This window comes from Anolis sagrei, chromosome 3 (assembly GCF_037176765.1).
Source record: "Anolis sagrei isolate rAnoSag1 chromosome 3, rAnoSag1.mat, whole genome shotgun sequence".
Taxonomy (NCBI): Eukaryota; Metazoa; Chordata; class Lepidosauria; order Squamata; family Dactyloidae; genus Anolis; species Anolis sagrei.
The window spans coordinates 180,026,540-180,049,554 of record NC_090023.1 but is presented as its reverse complement, the minus strand read 5'-3'; the positions used below and the strand labels follow the sequence as shown (position 1 = coordinate 180,049,554).

Here is a 23,015-nt window from a genome sequence, read left to right as displayed (position 1 = left end):
ATGGTGTTGGACGATTTGGCTCTTTTAACTGTGATGATAATATTTTAATGTGTATGGTGCTGATATTTTAATCATGTTATGAAGTGGCATTGTGTTGTTATTGTATATTCTTTGTATGTTAACACATGTTGTGAACCGGTCCGAATCCCTCTTTGAAGGTGAGAGGGTCGGTTTATAAAACCTCGAAATAAATAAATAAATAAATAAGTGCATCATAGGGGCAGCACTATAGATGGGGCAATACAAATGGTTCCCACATACAAATGTGACATCATTTCAGTTATTTAAACGTAGTGTTATCATATTCACTGTCAGCCTTCTTTTCTCCAACAGATTAATTTTTTCCTACTAACATCTATCAAGTATTTTAGTTTTTTCTAACAATTGTGAGAGATAACCTTTTAGTTTCAGAATGAATTTCAAATGCAAAAGTCCCTTAAAATGTTAATAGAAGTCAGTGCCCTTAGTGAAGGACTTGTTCTACAGCTTGCTCTAGCATATTGCAAGGTAAGGCAGGTGCTCAAGGCTTCTACTGGCATTCCAAGATCTCAGTTAACTACAAATCAACTCAGTGTAAGTCTTAACAAAATTATCTGCTGGAAATCTAGGAGAATATCAGCCCTGATAGTAGCCCATCTGAAAATTTACTTTTCAATCAAAGAAGAAGCGCCTCCAAAACTATGGTTCTAAAAATTTCTATAAGCATTCAAGCAAAATGAAGCTGTACAAAACAAACACAAACACAAACACATTAACCTCATGTTTGTTTCAACGTGAGAGTGGGACATGCCTTAGGGCAGCGTTTCTCAACCTGGGGGTCGGGACCCCTGGGGACGTCACGAGGGGGTGTCAGAGGGGTCACCAAAGGCCATCAGAAAACACAGTATTTTCTGTTGGTCAAGGGGTTTCCGTGTGTCAAGTTTGGCCCAATTCTATTGTTGGTGGAGTTCAGAAAACTCTTTGATTGTACGCGAACTATAAATCCCAGTAATTACAAATCCCAAAGGTCAATGTCTATTTTCCCCAAACTCCACCAGTGTTCACATTTGGGCATATGGAGTATTTGTTACAAGTTTGGTCCAGATCCACCATTGTTTGAGTCCACAGTACTCTCTGGATGTAGGTGAACTACAACTCCAAAACTCAAGGTCAATGCCCACCAAACCCTGCCAGTGTTTTCTCTTGTTCATGGGAGTTATGTGTGCCAAATTTGGTTCAATTCCATCATTGGTGGAGTTCAGGATGCTCTTTAATTGTAGATGAACTATAAATCAGAGAAACTACAACTCCCAAATGACAAATCACTCCCCCCAACTCCACCAGTATTCAGATTTGGGTGTATTGGACATTTGTGCCCAGATTGATCCAGTGAATGAAAATACACCCTGCATATCAGATATTTACATTACAATTCATAACAATAGCAAAATTACAGTTATGAAGTAGCAACAAAAGTAATTTTATGGTCGGGGGTCACCACAACATGAGGAACTGTATTAAGGGGTCGCAACATTAGAAAGGTTGAGAACCACTGCCTTAGGGTTTCATGTTGGAATCTTCTATGCTCTTCAAAATTCCCACACCCATACAAACTATGTTCAGCAAATAGTTGATCTGAAACAAAAACATATGAAAGCCTGACTTTAAACAGAACTTACATAGGAAAAACTCAGAACCATATTTAGATATATTAAGGAATGGAGTTGGTAGCATATACTGAGAAAGTAGACTTCTGTCTATGCTCTCAACTTCATTCTTTCAGGCTCTAATGTGCTACAAAAATGCTTTGCATACTGATATTCCAGACTAACATGACTAGTCTTTGATATTTAGTTTTATTTTGACATTCCAACAAGCAATTGTTGTTGAGATGAATCACACATTTCAGCTATAAATGTTTTACTTTTCCTTCTCTGCATGCAACTCAAATCTCCTGTGTTATTGTATTCAAGTTTCTTGGTGTACCCAAACTGATTAAGTTCTGACTTGTACCAGTAATCAGTGAATTCAAAAGTTAAAAGTAATTTTCAATTGCTTTCGCTAAAGCATGAAGGAGTAACAGAGGGGAGTGCAAAATGCTAAGGCTTATGGCGATAATTATTTGTTTTTACATCTCAACAGGACAAAAAAAATAAGCCTTTGACTTTTAAAAAGAAAAGTTCTGATTTAAAATACACAGCTGCTAGAATTGCAATTCAAAGTGAAAGACTGCTATATTATTAAAGTGATTCCTAATGCTCCTCCAGGAAGGAAAACGAAAAGTGGATAACATCTCAAGGAAAAGTTAGAAAGTGTACTGAGAATTTCAACAGTACAACTATACTCTATGGATCCAACTACATGGGCCACAAACTCCATGTTGGGCCAGAAGGTGCTCATGGACATCCACATGATGTTCAGGGACATCTTGTCCCTAACATGAAGTGTAACCAAATGTATCCTGCATTAGTAGAAGTCAATGAATGGTCCTGAGCCAACTTGTTCTCCAAGGTTGATGTAAACAGCTACGCCGGTTCTAATTTAAACCAAATCCAGCACATCACACAGGCCAGTGTGCCATCACATTGTCCCTGCTTTCTGCCCCTGTCTTCTCTCCAGGTTGTATGGCCACCTTTACTAGCATTAGCAAAGGTGCCAGGTGATAGTCAGGAATTCTGCAGAGTGGTGGCAGTGGTGATGGTAGTGCTTTTGCTGTTCTTCTCCTCCTTGGAATGGGAATTGACAGCATTGAAAAGTTAATATCACATTCATTCCTTTATTCCTTTTCATCTCACTCACTCGTTATTCCTATTCAGATTGAACATAGAGGGGACTTAGCATTTCAAAATGATGAGAACTTAGGTCCCACCTGTTTTGGTATTAGCAAATCTTCTTCAGTACCTTCAAAAAGCAAAGTAGTTTTGAAATTATTTTTCTGATCATGTAATGTTTATAACACTAATGAAAGAAAGTCTCCAAAACTCCAGCTATTGATTTTAACTCTCTCAGCATACACCTTGTCTGTGAGCACTGCAGTGTTGGTTCTCCAATGTATCATATGATATGTATAATTTCCCCAACATCTAGCTTTGGCAGTTTTCTGCCTAAGTTGCTTTTGTTTATTCTTAGAGGTTTGGTAGGAAATCCAGAAAGGGAATTATTCTTCCCACAGAGTGTTCCTGACCTGTGAAGGAGCATATAATTTGACCCAGGGAGACGTTGGTGAGTAGGCATTACACCTCTAGTAAAGAGTGCTCATTTGTTCAAATGACTTGAATATCCAGGGAGAATTTTGGGACTCACATCACACTGTATGATATGAGAGATCATCATCATCTACTTGCTTTTGCATTTATTGTATATATTCCAACTGTGCCATTGTGATGAGTGGATTGAATGAAATTGTGTGATTGGGGTCTGGATAAGGCCTGTTGAGGTCTGGCGGGGCTGAAGACACCATCCAAAAGAAATATTAAGAACTGAAAACTCCATTATGGAGGAGATGAAGAATTTGATTAACTTTGGCATGAAAAGTGTTGAATGAGAAAACTGCTGAACTGACAATAACTGACCTGGGAACTTTTGGTGTGAACAACACATATTTACATAGTCAGAGACAATTACTGTTTACGTTAAGGAAGTCAGAAACAATGACTCCTTCTCTTTGAAAAGTGTGCCATATCTGCAGAGGAATGCAGATGGACTGAATGAAGATGGATGGTGAGTATGTATGTGAGTGAATGTTTGTGAGTGAATGCTGAATAAATGTAATGTTTCCCCTTTGTCTGGGTAATCAATATTCAATATAATTATTATAAAACCAGTACTTGGTATGTGTCTCTATTTCTTTCTCTGAAAATGCCTGATGCACTCTGTCCCACTGAAAACAGATTAAATAACATTTTTAAGGTTCAAAAAGTATTCATTACATTGTTGAAGGCTTTCATGGCCGGAATCACTGGGTTGTTGTAGGTTTTTTCGGGCTATATGGCCATGTTCTAGAGGCATTTGGAGAGAATGCCTCTAGAACATGGCCACATAGCCCGAAAAAACCTACAACAACCCAGTATTCATTACATCATCAGAGTTGATTTTGCTTCATTTTAAGTAAGTTCAGGACTCTATCACAAGTGCATGAGATCTTCAATGTGATCCACACACTGGCAGACTTAACTCCCCCCCTCCCAAAAAAACCCCCAAAACATTTATTTTCCAGTTTACAAATGTGGCTATAGATTGTTCCTATTCACAGAAGAATGATGACTAATCTATAAGCTAATCTGTATTTCACAAACTCTGTAGCTATGATAATTTTCTAAGGGTTAACACTGCTAGTAATTTTGGTGAGAAAGCTAATCAGACTGTTCCAGATGAAACCAATGTGTTTATTCCAGATTTCCGTCCTTAGAACTGCACTTCTTGATTTGTATTTTATGGAGTTGGAAGTATCACCGAATTGACCTCTGATGGTAAATGACTAAATGAATATATCAATAAAACTGTACCCAAAATGTTTAACCTTAGAGCTGAAAATGGGCTTTTTATAGTCTAATAAAACAAACAATGCTGTAAAAAATGCAACAAATTGAACTGCAGTAAGAATGCAGATTATATGACTTCCATACCATATTTTTATTGCAAAATGAAGCAGCAGCCCAGGGACATTTCTATAACACAAGTGCTTCATTATAAGCTAATAACTTCAAAAAGGTCACATTACTTTTATGATTTCATTTATGCTACAAAAAGGTCATCTAGTATAGGGACATTAGAATGAGTTTATTTTGGAGTGTAACGTGTGTTCAGATGATGGATATTTGGAGTATGTTCTGCTTTGTCATACAATGTGCAATAAAATGAAGCTTACTAGTGTATTAACATAACTACAATGTATCCAGATTTCCAAGAAGAGATGCTTTCCCATTATGAAAAGAGGCTAATTCCAATTTTCCAACAAGCACGTTGTTATAAGTCAATACAATAAGTCAGACTCTCATGTGCATGGCTATGGTGACTGCCATACCTTGCTTGACCACTACATTACCATGAGCTTAAGATCTGATCCAGCAGCTTCCTAAATCTGCCACCGTGCAGGTACAGCTGTACCAGGAGCTCCAATTTTGTTTGCTTTGCATTTAATGTTTGTTATAGTCCTATGTTTCAGGGACTCTGCAGATAGGTGGCTTCTTTTGGCTGCAATCATAGGGCAAGCCACCTGTCAATTATACTTAGGTTCCCTGGTCCCACCCCCTTTGGGTTTTTGGAGGGAATAGGAGCCTTTTTGAGTGCAGTCCACACAGAGAAGCTTTCCATGCAGGACATGAAACCAAGAGCTCCTGTAGAAAGCTTCGTCTTCTACAGCTTAGCGGGGGTTATACAGCCCACAGCTTGGCCGAGGATCATACAGCCTTACAGCTCCTTTGTTGAGGGACTTCAGCCAGCCATCACCAAAACCTGAACTCCTTTTTCCCTGGAAGTCTACAAAGCTCTGCTTGGTAAGGGTCTCTCGCGGAAGCCAGAAGCAGTTGGTACCGGGAGTAGGGCCTCCATGCCAACAGAGGCAAAGACAGACTGCCCAGATTAGAAGTTAAGGATTTCCCTATTAGTTACAGTTAAGAAGATAGTGCCTGTTCTCTATGGACAAGATTGAAAGAGCCTGTAGGCTGTTAAGAAAGCTTTAAAGTACCTGTTTGTTTTCCTTAATAAAGAACATTGTTGAACCTTTAAGCAATATAAAGACTCTGTCTTTTAAGGAAATCCAAAGGCCTTTAATCTGAGGCAGCCCCGGTATCCCGTTGGGTACACAGAATTTATGTCCTGTCTACAGTCTGATGTACAGGCCTAGCGTGCAACAGCACAGCCACTCTCTAAAACTTAGAAAAGAAGATATGTTTCTTCAGGATATATAAGCCACTAACTAAGCAATGAAAAAAGTGGAGTACATATTAAAAAATTCTGTGCAGTCTACATTTCAATAGCAGGTTTAGTCTCTGTCTTTTATCAGGCCTGTTCCCTATTCTTTATTCTGTCTCACATCTCTTTGGTACTGTTATTACATCTGTACTGAACTACTCAGCCAACAGTGAAAGAGGAATAAGATAATGACTATTAGATGGAGAAAAATTGAGGAAAAAAATGACAATGTGTGTAGTAGGAATGAAATACTTTGGTAAAATTAGTCTTTTACTTCACTCCCTCCCACGGCAATCACCCTTTGTTGCTACCCACCACTATTTGCTTCATTTCTTGTCTTCCAGAAATCAACTTCACCCTTTCAGTATGCTGCCTTTTCTTTTATGAGTTTGACCAATACAAATTAAGGTACATCATTCAAATTTTAAGGCTGTGAAGATATTATTACTTAGAATCCCATGCACCATCATTTTGATATTGATTATTTTGAAACAAGATCAATACCAAAATATTGTTACTTATTTCAATTCAAGATCTTGCTGTTCAGTTTTTTTCATTAAATGCCTCTTCTAAGCATGACAAAATAGTATTTTGGTCTTATAATCACATTTCATACTTCTGTTTTTTTGGGGTATATTCAGTTTACAAATATTTATTATCAATGTAGTGTCGAAGGCTTTCATGGCTGGAATCACTGCATTGTTGTAAGTTTTTCACAAAGGACAAGAGGGATCCTCTCACTTCTGCAGGAGTCTACCATGTACCATGCAGCTGTGGACAAGTCTACATAGGGACCACCAAATGCAGCGCCCAAACACGAATCAAGGAACATGAAAGGCACTGCAGACTAATTCAACCAGAGAAGTCAGCCGTAGGAGCACCTGATGAACCAACCTGGACACAGCATATTATTTGAGAACACAGAAATGCTGGACCACTCTAACAACCACCATGTCATACTACACAGAGAAGCCAATGAAATGCATAAGCATGTGGACAATCTCAACAGAAAGCAGGAAACCATGAAAATGAATAAAATCTGGCTACCAGTATTAAAAAAAAACTCTAAAATTGTAACAGCAAGACAACACTCAAACACAGGGAAACTACAGAGAGGAAACAATCAGGAACAGCTAATCACCTCTCAACAAACGATTCGCCCAGGCACTAACAAGCCACACCAAAAAACTGCTAGGCCATCAAATACTCAAGGTGGCCAATTGAAACATTCACACCTAGCTCCAACTGACAAGAGTTCTTTCTCTCATCCTGGACATTCCACAGATATATACACCCAATTTTGTTAGTTGCAACAGACCTCACAACCTCTGAGGATGCCTGCCATAGATGCAGACGAAATGTCAGGGGAGAATGCTTCTAGAACACAGCCATATAACCTGAAAAACCTACAACAACCTATTTATTATCAGTTATTTCTCTACCCATTGAATAATCTCGGCATGGTTTTTTAGCCTTCTACTAATGAATACACACAAAGGTTAGAGCTTAAAGATTGATTTCGAATATATATTATCCTACTACATGACTTGCCATTACTTACGGTGGTAACAAAGTTCTATAGTACTGTTATTGATTCACATTTCATGCTGGAGATCTTTTCAACAGTTAAAAACTCTTGTGTCAGAAACATTTTTATTGGAGGATAACCGAAAATCAGTTAAAATGGTACAATTTCTTTCAGCAAGTACTCAGGTTAAAACATTTTAATTTAATAGATGCAGGCGAAATGTCAGGAGAGAATGCCTCTAGAACACGGCCATATAGCCTGAACAAACCTACAACAACCCAGTGATTCCGACCATGAAAGCCTTCGACAAAAATGTCAGTTGGTTTCAAGATTAACAGTTATCTAACTTAATAGTGTTTACCTGAATTAAGACACATTATGTATCTAGATACAAATTAAATAATTATGTATGGTGATTATTTTCTTAGTATATAGGTCAGACTCAGAATTAAAATGATTTTACACAATAAAATTAAAATGAGTTTACACATGTCAGATCTTATGACATTAATGCAAAACTAATCATTTCATATAACATTATTCTATCTCTTTCTCAGCCCACACCAAAGCATGTCAGCCATGTTTTCCTTCTTCTCATCTCCTTTTCCATCTCCATTTTTCTCTCTGCCAAATGCTTTTGTGTCACATGCAACCCACAGAGATACTACAAAATGAAGACTGGAAGTGTAACTGTCTGGACTTTTGCTTTGCAGTGTGCCCGGTCAGTAAAAAGAAGTTTTGAAGTAAGTTTCTTCAACTCAACAGGGGTTTCCAAACCATGGCATTTTCTTCCATTCCCTGTCATCATATCTGAAAGCTCTTGACAAGCAACATAATAAAATCACACTTGTCTTCTTATACAAAAGAACAAGCTGTGTGCTGTGCATGCAGTTTATCCTTGTGTATTTGGCTCTCCCTGCTAGTGTAAGTGGTTAAAATAATCAACAATGTTTGTTCAGCATATTGCCCTGTCCAGGAACTGTGCTTGGTTGCACTCTGTGGAATATGGGAGCCCCTAGCTATTATGGTCACAGAGAATATCAATGAACTCCAAATATTGGCTAAAATGGCTAGGATTGATGGGAGATACTGGACCATTTATTCTGGAGGATCACAAGTACCCCTCCACTTTCCCTAAAAGGTAAGATGAAAACCAGTTTACCAATCTTGGCTTATAAAAGCTAGACTCCTCAATTTGGATCTCACACTTCAAAAAGCCAGGTCTGGAGGAAAGTTCTGAGAGTGCCTTGGACTGCGAGAAGATCCAACCAGTCCATCCTCCAGGAAATAAAGTCCGGCTGCTCACTGGAGGGAAGGATACTAGAGACAAAGTTGAAGTACTTTGGCCACATCATGAGGAGACAGCAAAGCCTAGAGAAGACAATTATGCTGGGGAAAGTGGAAGGCAAAAGGAAGAGGGGCCAACCAAGGGCAAGATGGATGGATGGCATCCTTGAAGTGACTGAACTGACCTTGAAGGAGCTGGGGGTGGTGACGGCCGACAGGGAGCTCTGGCGTGGGCTGGTCCATGAGGTCACGAAGAGTCGGAGATGACTGAATGAATGAACAACAACAAATTTTTCAGACTCCAACACTGAGCTAAGGGGACCTTGTTTGTGGTCGGGAGTCACAAGTTAAGAAGCAGTGCTCCATACCTACACTTTAAAATGTAGTGTGATGATGCATGGAGTTCGAAAATTGGTTGGGAAGGGCTAGCAATCACTAATTATCTCTATAGATTCATCCTGATTGAAAGTAGGAGGGGGTGACATCAAAATGACAGTCTATACAAATTTCTGTGTGCAGTGTTTCAGAAAACATTTTAAATAAAAATATAACTGTTATGGGCCGGAGACTTAGCACAGCTGGTAAATCATCAGCAATTATAAGATATATCAACCGAAACGCTGCAAGTTCGAAGCTCTGGGTCAGCATGAGCTTCCGACTGTCAGCCTACCTCATTGCTTACCTAAGCAACTCGAAAACAGCTTTAGCTGTAATGAGAGAAATTAGGTACCACTAAAAGTGGGGGAGGTGTTTTATGACGCCATAAAGAAAGAAGATCATAAAATGCTGGCGACCAAAATGTATTTATTTATTTATTTAATCATCATCATCTTTAATTACTTATTAATTGCCCTCCATCCGAGATGCTCTAGGCGATTTACATTGCAGAAATTATACAGGATAAAACACATACATACAAATATTAAAATTAACATGGGTCAAATGCTCTAGTAAAAAGCCAGGTCTTAAGTGCTAGGATAAAATGCCCTAAGTCACGCATGGCTCTCAAATAGGGCGGCAAGGAATTCCATAAGGCAGGGGCAGAAATAGAAAAGGCCCTGCGCCTGGTGCTTTCCAAGTGCACTTCTCTAGGACCCAGTATATAGAGCAAATCGCATTGGGATGGTCATGGTGACCTCCGATGATGGGAGAAGGAGAGACGGTCTCTAAGATACAATGGACCCTGGCCATATAATGTCAGGACAGCATCTTATACAAACCACAATACTCAATTGGGAGCCAGTGTAGATGCCGCAGCACTGGTGTTATATGGCATTTCATGGGCATTTTTGTGAGTAACCTGGCTGCAGCATTCTGGACAATACGGAGCTTTCGGGTCGTAGAAATAGGAAGGCCAACATACAAGGCGTTACAACAGTCCAGCCTAGATGTGACCGTGGCATGGATGACTGTTGCTAGAGCCTCATCCAACAGGTAAGGTGCCAGTTGCCTTGCTTGTCGTAGATGGAAAAAGGCCTGTTTGCTGGCAGCAGCGACCTGAGCTTCCATTGTCAGCTGTGAATCCAAAACGACACCTAGGCTCTTAATGGTAGGTGATGGGGATAGAGCGGTGCCATCAAAGGTAGGTAATGGATAGGTCGGACCTATCGGTCAGCCATGCCATAGGATCTCAGTCTTCGCCGGATTCACCTTCAGTCTGCTAGCATGTAGCCAGTTCGATTTACAGGATTTATATACTGCTTTTCTTACCCGTAGGCAGGAGGAAGTCCTGATGGCTCTTCCTCATAGAGGATAAAGCAACAGCATGCCCTGGACTCAAGCCCAACCTTCCATGGCACCAAAGTTTGTTTCGACACTGAGTCGAAACAAACCACCCCCTTCTGTTCTGTCTGTCTGTGTATTGTTTATACAAAGTGACATTGAATGTTTGCCGTGTATATGTACTGTCATCCGCCCTGAGCGCCCTGAATCCCCTTCAGGGTGAGAAGGGCGGAATATAAATAAGGTGTTGTTGTTGTTGTTGTTAACATATGTGTGTGTGTGTGTGTGTGAAGGAAAATGTAAATCCAGATTACATGTACATCTACAAGGCTGACCTGGTATATGAACCACTCTGGTCTGAGCTGTCATGCTTACCTAAAATTGCAATTACACTTTCTGTCATCTGGGTTTCTCTACACAAGCTACTAGCATGCAGTGTTGTTTTCATTTGTTGCTGATTTTCTATAATTACTTTTTTTTTCAGATAAACAGTTTATTAGAGTTATGGTACATAACAGAACGGCAGATCATAGCAGATATCATCAAGTAACAATATTTTTGATATTTACATGCATATCTGCATTAGTGAAATAAGCGGTTGTCTCTGACATTGCATCCATATTAAAATCAGTAATTTAAAATACATCATTTAGTCTTGTGGAGCCCCCGGTTGCGCAGTGGATTAAACCATTGTGCCAGCAGGACTGAAGACCGACAGATAAGGAAGTTTGTATCTGGGGAAAGCACGGATGAGCTCTCTCTGAGTGCTCCAACTCCCCATAGAATCATAGAATCATAGAATCATAGAATCAAAGAGTTGGAAGAGACCTCATGGGCCATCCAGTCCAACCCCCTGCCAAGAAGCAGGAATATTGCATTCAAATCACCCCTGACAGATGGCCATCCAGCCTCTGCTTAAAAGCTTCCAAAGAAGGAGCCTCCACCACACTCCGGGGCAGAGAGTTCCACTGCTGAACGGCTCTCACAGTCAGGAAGTTCTTCCTAATGTTCAGATGGAATCTCCTCTCATGCGGGGACATGAGAGAAGCCTCCCACAGGATGGTAAAACATCAAAATATCCGGGCATCTTCTGGGCAATATCCTTGCAGACGGCCCATTTTATCACACCAGAAGCAACTTGCAGTTTCTTAAGTCACTCCCGACATGGGAAAAATAGTCTTGCTATTTCTTCTAATGGTGCTCTTGTTTCAAATATGTCATGGCCAAATTCCACTTTTCCACTTCCACTGATTTTTTTAATAATTCCTGATTTTGTCAAATTTTCTGGTATTTTTCTTACAATATTGTGGTATGGTCTAGTTTGGACCCATGGAGGGTAATACTATGAGTTCCTTCATTGAGTGACACCAACTTTAGTGATGCCACAGCACCATTTGCCAGGACAGACAGGTCTGTGTCTGGACTTGTTGTCAGGTTCCATGATTTTAAACCCACTTATTTAATTCCAATTTTGACACTGTCTGGAAGTGCCCCCAGAGACCAGAACAGTAGCAGTTGCTCGTAATTACTATTACAAAGAGCGTAAAGATTTTGCTTTAAGAACATTGTCACTTTTTGAAGTATCTTCAAAAATGAAATAGCATGTACACAGAGTTTCAAATAACTAACAATGCACTTTCTTATAGCAGTTTTTTAAAGAACACAATAATTCTTGGTATAGCAATGCCTTGACTTCAGGCATGTAAATGAAATGAAATGGAAATTAGATTCTTCAGCTGTGTGAGGCTTTTACTAAGCACTTACTCAGTTTCATTCTTTTGAAAATAATAATATAAATGAGAGAAAATGCTTGATTTTTAAAACAGTATAATATTTGAAATGTACAGAGGAGAACTAATTGAATGTAAACAGAACCATAGCACCCACACAAAATGAAATTAAATGCTCTTGTATTCAACATTTTACACAAAATATAATTCGATTTGCTCAGGTAGAAACAAAGCTTAATTAGAGATTCAATCAAACAAAAGGCACACATTTGCTATTGGCATATTTATTTATTTATTTATTTATTTATTGAATTAATCTTCCACCTTTCTCCCAAAATAGGATTTTTCAAAATGAGATAGTCCACCTGAAATTTTGTCACTAAATATAATATTAATTAAATCTAATATGAAATTATGAAAGAGAGCATAGTTTGTGATCTTAAGAGATCTTATTTTCCATCTCGCAATTAATTTATATTGCAAAGCTTTCCAAACTTTGTGTTGCTACATGTTAGTGTGTCAATGTGTAGATGTGTCACACATATGTAATGAGAAACATCTGCTACGTGAAATGAGCAATACATTTATATTTTTCAAAAAGTATAAATGAAAGAAGACAGAAGAACTGGATCGAGTCTTCCTTGACCAGATGACCAAACATACAGAAAAAAAGAGATACAGTAGTAATGGGGGATTTCAAGTACTCTGATATTTGTTGGGATATTTATTGCCAAGAGTACAATGTCCAACAAATTCCTCACTTGCCCTGCAGATAAGTTTATTGTCCAGAAGGCAAAAGAAGCAACAAGGAGATCAACTATTCTGGATATGCTCCTTACCAACAGTGAGTATCTGGAGAATGGAATGGAAGTGGTAGGATCTTTAGATGGGAGTGACCATGTGCTCCTGGAGTTTGTGATATAAATCAAGGGTGAGACTAAGAGAAGTTAAACACGCATTCTAGACTTTAGGAGAGTTGACTTCAGGAAATTTAAGGAAATACTGAGTGTGGTTCCATGGACAGAAATGCTAAAATAGAGGAGGGTTTATGATGGATGGAAATTTATTAAAAGTAAGATACTGAAAGAACAATTGCAAACAGTGCCAGCAAGGAGAAAAAATAGGAGAAGTGCAAAACAACCAGAATGGATGTCCAAAGAACTTTTAGCTGAGCTAGGAATTAAAACAGACACGCACAAGAAATAGAAAAGGGGAAAATCACCGAAGAGGGATTCAAACAAATAACCAACATATGTAGGGAAAAGGTTCATAAGTCTAAGGCAAAAATAGCTCAAACTTGCCAGAGAGATTAAAAACAATAAAAGGGGTTCTTTGGTTATGTTTATAGAAAAAGGAAGAAAAAAGAAATCGTAGGGCCTCTGTGCGGAGAAGGTGGTGAAATGCTAACAAGGGATAGCGAAAAGGCAGAGCTGCTCAATAGCTTCTTTGCCTCAGTATACTCTAATCTTTTCTAATCTTAAACTAATCTTAGAATGACTATTTTCAAAGTAAAGACCACCCAGTAAAACAGGAAATAACATTTTCAAACCAGGAACAGATTTCCTTTATTATTAAAAATGTTTTTTATTTAAAAAAAAGGTTGAAAATTCACCAAAAATCCATGGACAAGTGAAAGGTTATGAAATTTGGTGAGCTAACAGTGGTCCATGTGTGCTACCCCTGTAGTAAGTTTCATCAGGATTGGTCTTAAAATGAGGGAGGGAGGATCCCCTGAATTTTCCCCAGTGGCAGTGATGTATTTTTCTGCCTTGCATGTATGTCTGCATTAACAAATCAATTCAGAAGTTTTGGAAGTTTAGGAAAGTTCTGACTTTATTTTTTTGGAAAAAAATCTGAAGTGACTTTAGAATCGAACCACTAGCACCCCCTACATCAGAAATGAGTTTTGAACCATTTTTTTTTTAAAATCAATAAAACCTATAGCATATATTGATTTTACTGAAGAGCGATGCTACAGTTACCACAAGCTTTTCAATTCTGTTAGGATAACTTTTTCCCTTTCAGGTATATTGACAAAGTGTTTCCTCACAGAGTTTTTGGAAATAACTCCAGGAATTACATGTTTGCCATTCTAAAGTAAATTTCAGATGAAAACAATAGAAATGAGTGGGCGGTCAGAGATCTGATACTTCACAATTGTTGAACACATTCAGAGAGCAGCTATTTTCCTCTCACATTGCTCTCCATAAAAGCCCAAGGGTAAAATCAATGAAGCTTGCAATTTGTAAAATGATGAATCAATAAGTCACACAAATGCAAATTGTGTTGTGAAATTTGAATAGCATTGGGCATTTCTTATTTATTTGAAGGCAAAGTACATTTTAATCAATTAAAGGCCATGGAATCTGGCCTAAAGAAAAGAGTATGAATAATTTACAAGTTTATCCACACAGTGAAATGCTATTTCAAGGATGCTGAGTTAGTTTTCCATAATGAAGTAATAGAATTTTGAATCAATTGTTAAAAAAAGAAAGAAAACCACACTGAGATTAAATTGGTTACCCATTTTATTTTATTAGAAATATTATAAACACTGCCTTTTTCAGCACAGCATGAGGAAATAGGTCCTTGCATTCCATAATAACAATGTTAGAGAGGCAACGACCTGAAAAAAAGTTTTGCTTTGACCTTATAATATAACAAAATTAGATTCATAACCTTAATCAGATGCATGAAAACATGTTCAACTATAACTTCTGTCTATAAAGACTTTTTATTAATGGAATGTAGGGTTTCTTCTATTATGGAGCAATTAAAGTTATACACAGTGAACTGACAGCAAATTTAACCACAGAAATCTGATTTTCTTTATTAAGACAGAACTTAGAACTTATATAAGCTACGCATTAATCAAAAGACTTAAACGTTCAGTGAAACACAATTTTCATTTTAATATGCATGGGGTTGATTGAAGTCATGGAACTAATCAAAATTCAGTTTGCAAGATATACATATGTGTAAAGATTAGCAGATTGCTCAGTTGACAGCAAGTGTATGGCCTTTCAGATTTCACAGATTGTTTTGAAGTGAGCAACTGACTAAAAGTATAACTTTAAAAATAAGAAGTTTATAGATTAGAAGCAACCATTATTTTTATCAATACAACAATGGCTACAAAATGCCCTCAGAAATGCAAGTAATCTTCTCAAAATAAACACAGAATCTCATTTTTAGATGTCTCAGAGCATGACTTAGAGACCACCTACACTTGCCACAAATGGTGATGGTGATCTGGAATGGGGTACTCTAGCTCTGCACTACTTAGGTCTGCATGGACAGCCACTGAGTAGGCACAACGTTTGGTGAATGTCTACACTGTGCAGTCCAGTAGTGCCAGACCTGGTTTGATGCTGCCAGACCTCTAAACTCACCTTTCACCACTCTACTCAGGAAAGTGGATGGTTCCTTTTTTATAGAATCATAGAGTTGGAAGAGACCTCATGGGCCACCCAGTCCAACCCCTTGCCAAGAAGCAGGAAAATCACATCCAAAGCACCCCGACAGATGGCCATTAAGCCTTTGTTTAAAAGCCCCCAAAGAAGGAGCCTCCATCACATTCCGGGGCAGAGAGTTCCACTGCTGAACAGCTCTCACAGTTAGGAAGTTCTTCCTAATATTCAGATGGAATCTCCTTTGTTGTAGTTTGAAGCTATTGTTGTGTCCTAGTCTCCAGGGAAGCAGAAAACAAGCTTGCTCCCTCCTCCATGTGACTTCCTCTCACATATTTATACATGGTTATCATGTCTCCTCTCAGCCTACTCTTCTTCAGACTAAACATGCCCAGCTCTTTAAGCCACTCCTCATAGGACTTGTTCTCCAGGCCCTCCTCTGGACACATTCCAGCTTGTCAAAATCTCCCTTCAGTTGTGGTGCCCAGAATTGGACACAATATTCCAGTTGTGGTCTAACCAAGGCAGAATAGAGGGGTAGCATGACTTCCCTGGATCTAGACACTATGCTCCTATTGATGCAGGTCAAAATTCCATTGGCTTTTTTTGCCGCCGTATCACATTGTTGGCTCATGTTTAACTTGTTGTCCATGAGGACTCCAAGACCTTTTTCACACATACTGCTCTCGAGTTATATAGGAGTTAATACTGTACTTTATTTTTTGAATCAACGAAATAACCATCTTCTTTTCTGAGTAGAGTGGTGAAAGGTAAGTTTAATACATCCCAGGAGAGCTCATTGGTGCTCTTTCCACTGTGGCAGAGAAGCACCAATGAGCCGGGAGCCCCTGGTGGCGCAGTGGGTTAAACCCCTGTGCCGGCAGGACTGAAGACCGACAGGTCACAGGTTCGAATCCGGGGAGAGGCGGATGAGCTCCCTCTATCAGCTCCAGCTTCTCATGCGGGGACACGAGAGAAGCCTCCCACAAGGATGATAAAACATCAAATCATCTGAGCGTCCCCTGGGCAACGCCCTTGCAGACGGCCAATTCTCTCACAACAGAAGCGACTTGAGCTCCTGACACGACCAAAACCAACGAGCCGTCTTCCTATACCTTATGTTGTCCCATGGATATATTAGCACAGGCTTTTTGGATTGATTTTGTTGTCTAAAAGCTTTCAAGTTATACACAACTATATATGGTAAGCGTCACTCAGCTCAAGCAACCACAGTTCACACAGAATAAGCAAAGGTACAGTGGTTTCCTATTGGCAAGGAGTTCTGTCAAGGCGGTATATTAGCACCCTGTTTAACTTATACAGCAAATATATAATACAGAAACCTTGATAAGAGTCAAAGGAAGGATGTGTGAAAATGGAAGGAAGAAATATCAATAATTCAAGATGTGACTAGCAGAAAATAGAAAAAATGCAACTACTATTAAGGAATTCATGGGAGATAGTGTGGTTACTGTTGAACATTAAGAAAATAATGATCACATATGAATAATAAAACATTAAATTGAATGATAATGACAAAAAATATTCAAAATGTATGCATATTGGGTGATAATTGCATAATGTTTTAATGCATGCAATTATGACCTGTGTTGCACTCCAGGACAGGAATAACCCACTCACTTTACAACACCACTCGTTGAATAGGTAAAGCATCCTTTTATTGAAGATAAGTAAAAATAGCAAAGTAAAAAAAAAAACAGTTTAAAGGAATTGGTAAATCTAATTAGGTAAAAAGATAAGCAGAAACAAATTAGTTCAAGGTAGAATTCAGCAACGTCCAAAAACAAAGTCCACAACTCTCTAACCAAATCCAAAGAACCAGGAAATGTTGACCCAAGGCATGAGCAGGTAATCACAAGATACAAAAACCCAAACCAGGAAACAAGAAATCATTAAGCATGAATCTTCCAAGCGAGGCTTCATAGAAGGACAAGATGAGGACAAGAACTTAGCATGATTCTAAACGATGCTTCATCTGGCTATATTTTCCATGCATGGAACTTTTAAGCCTTTCCAAGCACTCAGAAACTGGTTTCGCTTTCCTTGAGCAGCCCTTATCTTTTTCTGTTGAATCCTGGCAGAACGCTGAAGGCGTTGCTTGGCCTGTCTGTTTTGACTAATTTCTGCCCGCCTATCTATATGCTCATCAGTTTCTGCAGGTGCTGGGTTGTTTTCAAGCCCCAAATCCTGGGAACTCTCTGGGAGCAAATCATCATCTCTATACCCTGTAGGAACATTCTCATGGGAAACTACACTTTGAACAGGTGTCGTTATGTCATTCTCTGCATCAATATCACTGACCAAACTACTGCCATCTTGAACCTCATTTACATAATTCCCCACATCCAAAGCACCCTGATCCTGAATCACAATCACAGGCTAAACCCCAACAACCTATACAACAGGAAAGAATGATACAGTTATCATTCTTCCCAATGGTCAGGAAGTCTTTTTTATTACTGTGATATGAGCAAAAGTGAATGTTCCTGTCATACTTCATGTGAAGATTTCATTCCATGAATACAGTAGTTAGGATATAGGGCCAATCCAAATTAAGGAGGCTAGAGCTAGTCTCTTCCCCAAACCCATGGACTGGGCTTTCTAGGTTCTATCTACTGTAAAATTGAGAATAATATGCATTATAAAGGGGGAGGGGTTGTTAGAAAACACACACCCCAATGTGTGCTTCAATGCACATCCACATAAAAAAACTTGTATTAAAATAGTCAGGAGAATATCGGACATTGGTGATAAAATGTGCTGCAGCTGGCTGGTGTATGGAAGCCACAGAGGAGAAATTCGGGAGCAACATTCACAACACTTGTGTAAACAGCACGACTGCTGGGAAATTTGGAAAATGGAAAGAGATATGGCACTCTCAAGAAAGTAAACAAACACCTCTCCCCACTTCCCAAAAGGAAATTGCTTTCCTCTTTTGTGTGTGTTGAAAGATGAGTTCCATCACTGTTTCTCATCCAGTCGGCTGTTGTGGTTCTGCATGCTTCTCCCAATAAAGTAAGAAAAAATACGTCATTCTATTGGATCGATTTGGCATGAGGGGAGCTTGGTGGATGCCATGGGATGTTGTTCCTGGCTCCTGGGGTGTGTGTGGAGATTCTCTGTAGTTAAACTGAATTTATTTAATCCATATTCTGAGACTATGTAGAAGCAGCTCTAGTCCCATTTCCAAATCCACACCCCATCCCAGTTGGTTCCACTCTGCTTTTTTGGAAAAATCTTTTGTAAAAAAAGGCACGAAGTCACTTTTTAAAGACTTTGATTGGCTTGAGAAAATTATCTTTTTAGGTGTTTTTAAAGACACCTCAAGAATTTATCAATTAGGATAAAAAAAACTATTACAAGATGGTATGGAAATGGTACCTAACCCCCACAAAGATACATAATATGGATAAGGGTTGTTCAGAAAAATGTTGGAGGGGTTGCCAAGAAAGGGGTACATGTATCCGCATGTGGTGGCAATGCAAATATGTACAGAGGTCCTGGGGAAAAGTTATAGTCAAAATAGAAAGTATTATGAAGAAAAAAAATTAATATAAATCCAGCAACTATACTGTTATCTATTTATAATACATATGAATGGAAGGAAAATGAAAAGAATCTGATAACAATGTTGTCAACGGCTGCAAGGGTACTAATAGCAAAATATTGGAAAGGAGAGGTGGAAATTAAGATAGAAGAATGGTACAAGGAAATTTGGAAATTAGCAATAAATGATAAATCAACATGCAATCTAAAGGTTTAAAAAGGCCTAAGGAAGGATAATGATTTTGAAAATATATGGAAAATATTTATTGAGGAAACATTAAGGAAAGAAGTTGGGAACCAACCCCCACCAGAAGAAATGAGGTTCTGGTGGGAGCATAATGAAAAGAAGAACTCCGGAGATGGGGAGAACAAGGGGTAGCACAACTGGGGAAAGGAGAAGTACTTATATGAATTATCGAGGGGGTTTTTTTTGTAATGAAATGAATATAAATGCAATAAAAATTATTTTAAAAAAGAAAAAAAAAGAAAATTATCTTTTTAAAAACTGATTTTCTCAAAAGGTCTCAATTAATTGGAAGTGGGTTTTAAAGAAAATGGCTCATGTTGTAACTTTGAGAAAAGTAACATTCTCAAAAGACTGAATGTGCAGGAACAGGCATTACTGAAAAGATCAACTTTAAAAAATGACAGTGCAAGCTTGAAGAACGGATAATTCAGAAAAAACAACTCAGCAGCATGCCTTGACTACTAGATGATATTTGATTCTATGGCACCTTTATAGCTATCTGAACTGCATAGAAATTGTACACTGTATCCTATCATTGTTACAACAATGTTAAAAATACTCATGGACCAGCCCACCCCAGAGATCCCTGTTGGCCATCATCACTCCCAACTCCTTCAGAGTCAAGCCAGTCACTTCAAGGATACCATCCATCCACCTTGCCCTTGGTTCACCCCTCTTTCTTTTTCCTTCCATTTTCCAAAGCATCATTGTCTTCTCTAAGCTTACCTGTCTTCTCATGATGTGACCAAAGTACTTCATCTTGGCCGCTAATATCCTTCCCTCCAGCAAGCAGTTGGGCTTTATTTCCTGAAGTATGGACTGGTTGGATCTTCTTGCGGTCCAAGGCACTCTCAGAATTTTCCTCCAACACCACAGTTCAGAAGTATCTATCTTCCTTCGCTCAGTCTTCCCTATAATCCAGCTCTCACATCCATAGGTTACTACGGGGAATACCATGCTTTAACAATGCGGATCTTTGTTCCCAGTGTGATGTCTCTACTACTTCACTATTTTATTGAGATTGGTCATTGCTCTCCTCCCAAGAAGTAAACGTCTTCTGATTTCCTGGCTGCAGTCTGCTTTTGCAGTAATCTTCACACCTAGAAATACAAAGTCTGTCACTGCCTCCACGTTTTCTCCCTCTATTTGCCAGTTGACAATCAGTCCAGTTGCCAGAATCTTGGGTTTTTCATGCTTAACTGCAACCCAGCTTTTGCAATTTCTTTTTCACCTTGATTAGTAGGCTTCTCGGCTCTACCTTGCTTTCAACCATCAGAGTGGTATCACCTGCATATCTAAGTTTGTTAATGTTTCTTCCAATCTTATTAACCCCAGCCTTCATACGTCAAGTCCCGCACATCGCATGATGTGTTCTGCAAACAAGTTGAATAGGTTGGGCGAGAGTATACAACCCTACTTTACGCCTTTCCCAATCTTGAACCAGTCTGTTGTTCCATGGTCAGTTTTTACTGTTGTCACATGCTCAAGCATGTAGGAACATACAATCAAAGCACTTTGGACAAACATTTGCAAATCTCCAAAGAAGAAGACTCCACCACACTCCGAGGCAATATACGATATTCCACTGTTGGCCAACTCTAACCACCAGGAAGTTGTTCCTTATGTAGGTTCAGTCTAGATCTTATTTCACTGACAGCTCTACTATTCAAGGAAGAAAACGATCTGGCAGACAAAGAAGTAGCATCACACATTTGCATTCACATATTCAGCTGAACTTGCTACTTATTTTGCCATAAATTAATAAATAACATCAGCAAAGATCTATTAGTTGCATAGAAAGAAGGAAAGTCTGTAAGAGAAACACTTAGTAAACACTAATATATTACTGATTTGATGCTAATTTCATTAGTGGGTGACTGACACATGAGTATAAAACAACCAAATAAGGCAGCTGAGTTTAAACACTTCCCACTGTCATCTATGTAGACAGGCACTCCTTAAAAGATGGAAAGCTTGAGCTTACAGCCAAGAATAACGTTAATGCATTTAACACCTGAGCAGTTCTGGCTTAGAGTTGCTCTGTGGATTTAATTAAGTGATCTAATTCTTGTTTGAATGATCTTGATAGATTAACCTGCACAGTTGCGACAAAGTTCAAAATGCATTATCCAAATGTCACATTAGAAAAGGGAATAGATATCAGAATCTGAATGAAGTGTAAGCTAAGCCTGCATGTGCTCTCTGGATCATCCTCCAAAAAATAGGGTGAATTAACAAATTTGTGAACATCCTGCGGCTCCTCCATGATGACATGATGCCAACAGTCTTGGACAGCTCCCAAGGTGACCCATTTCAGGTGGAATCAGGAGTCAAACAGGTATGGGTTATTGCCCCAACTTTATTTTCCATCTTCATCGCTATGATACTTCACCTTGTTGATGGGAAGCTTCCCACCGGAGTGGAAATAATCTATCGGATGGATGGCAACCTATTTAACCTCAGCAGATTGAAAGCCAGAACCAAGGTTACAACAACATCTGTTATAGAACTCCAGTATGCTGATGACAACGTTGTCTGTGCGCATTCAGAAGACCTACAAGCCATTCTAAACACCTTCACAGAAGCATATGAGCAGCTCGGCCTGTCATTAAACATCGAGAAAACCGAAGTGCTCTTCCAGCAGTCACCAGCCAATCCCTCTCCAATGCCAGAAATACAGCTTAATGGTGTAACATTAGAAAACGTTGACCATTTCTGCTACCTTGGCAGCCACCTCTCCACAAAAGTCAACATTGACACTGAAATTCAACACTGCCTGAGCTCTATGAGTGAAGCATTTTTCCAAATGAAACAGAGATTGTTTGAGGACCAGGACATCCGTAGGGATACCAAAGTGCTTGATTATAAAGCTATTGTCCTCCCAACCCTGCTATACGCTTGTGAGATGTGGACAGTCTACAGATGTCACACGCAACTCCTGGGCAACACTTGGCCCAGGTTTCACTTTGACACAAGAAAGCTGTTTTTAGTAGGCTTGGTTGATCCAGTTCGTTAATTTCTTATCTCGTTATTAATTCGTTAAATAAATACCTTTAGAAGTGATATCGACACGATTTGGGAATCCGTAAGTGATCTTGCCATTTCGAAGCTGCGTCCGCCATCTTCCTTACAACTTCTGCCAGTGAATCGTAAATGCTGGGGGCATGGCCTTCAGGAACAGCTGTTCTTATCCATACCCACCTCCTTCCTCTTTGCTTCGGCGGCTTTGCAAGGTGGTCACAAAGCCCACCTCGCAAAGCCACCGATGCAAAGAGGAAGGAGGTGGGCGTGGCCAAGCACAGCCCTCCTTGGAGCGCTGTGCTTGGCCACACCCACCTCTCCTTCTGCATGACGGACAGCTTGCCAGGAAGGGAAGGAAAGGTGAGGGATTTTAAAACTAACACTTTTAAAATTGCTCACCTTTCCTTCTCTTCCCTGGCAAGCTGTATGTACATATATCTTGTAAGCTGCTCTGAGTCCCCTTCAGGGTGAGAAGGATGACATATAAATGTCATAAATAAATAAATATAAATAAATACGGAAGACATTACCACACAATCATTCATCATGGATACACACAGGAGGAAGTTTGGGCTAGTCTCAGGCTACAGCCTGCACAAACATGCTTGAAT

General features: G+C 39.2%; 1 protein-coding gene across 4 annotated transcripts in view; it reads right to left on the bottom strand.

The window, feature by feature from the left end:
• PCDH15 (protocadherin related 15) overlaps nucleotides 1-23,015 on the bottom strand; it is a 1,134,710-nt gene that overhangs the window by 863,702 nt on the left and 247,993 nt on the right. The gene's annotated exons all lie outside the window — the stretch shown is intronic.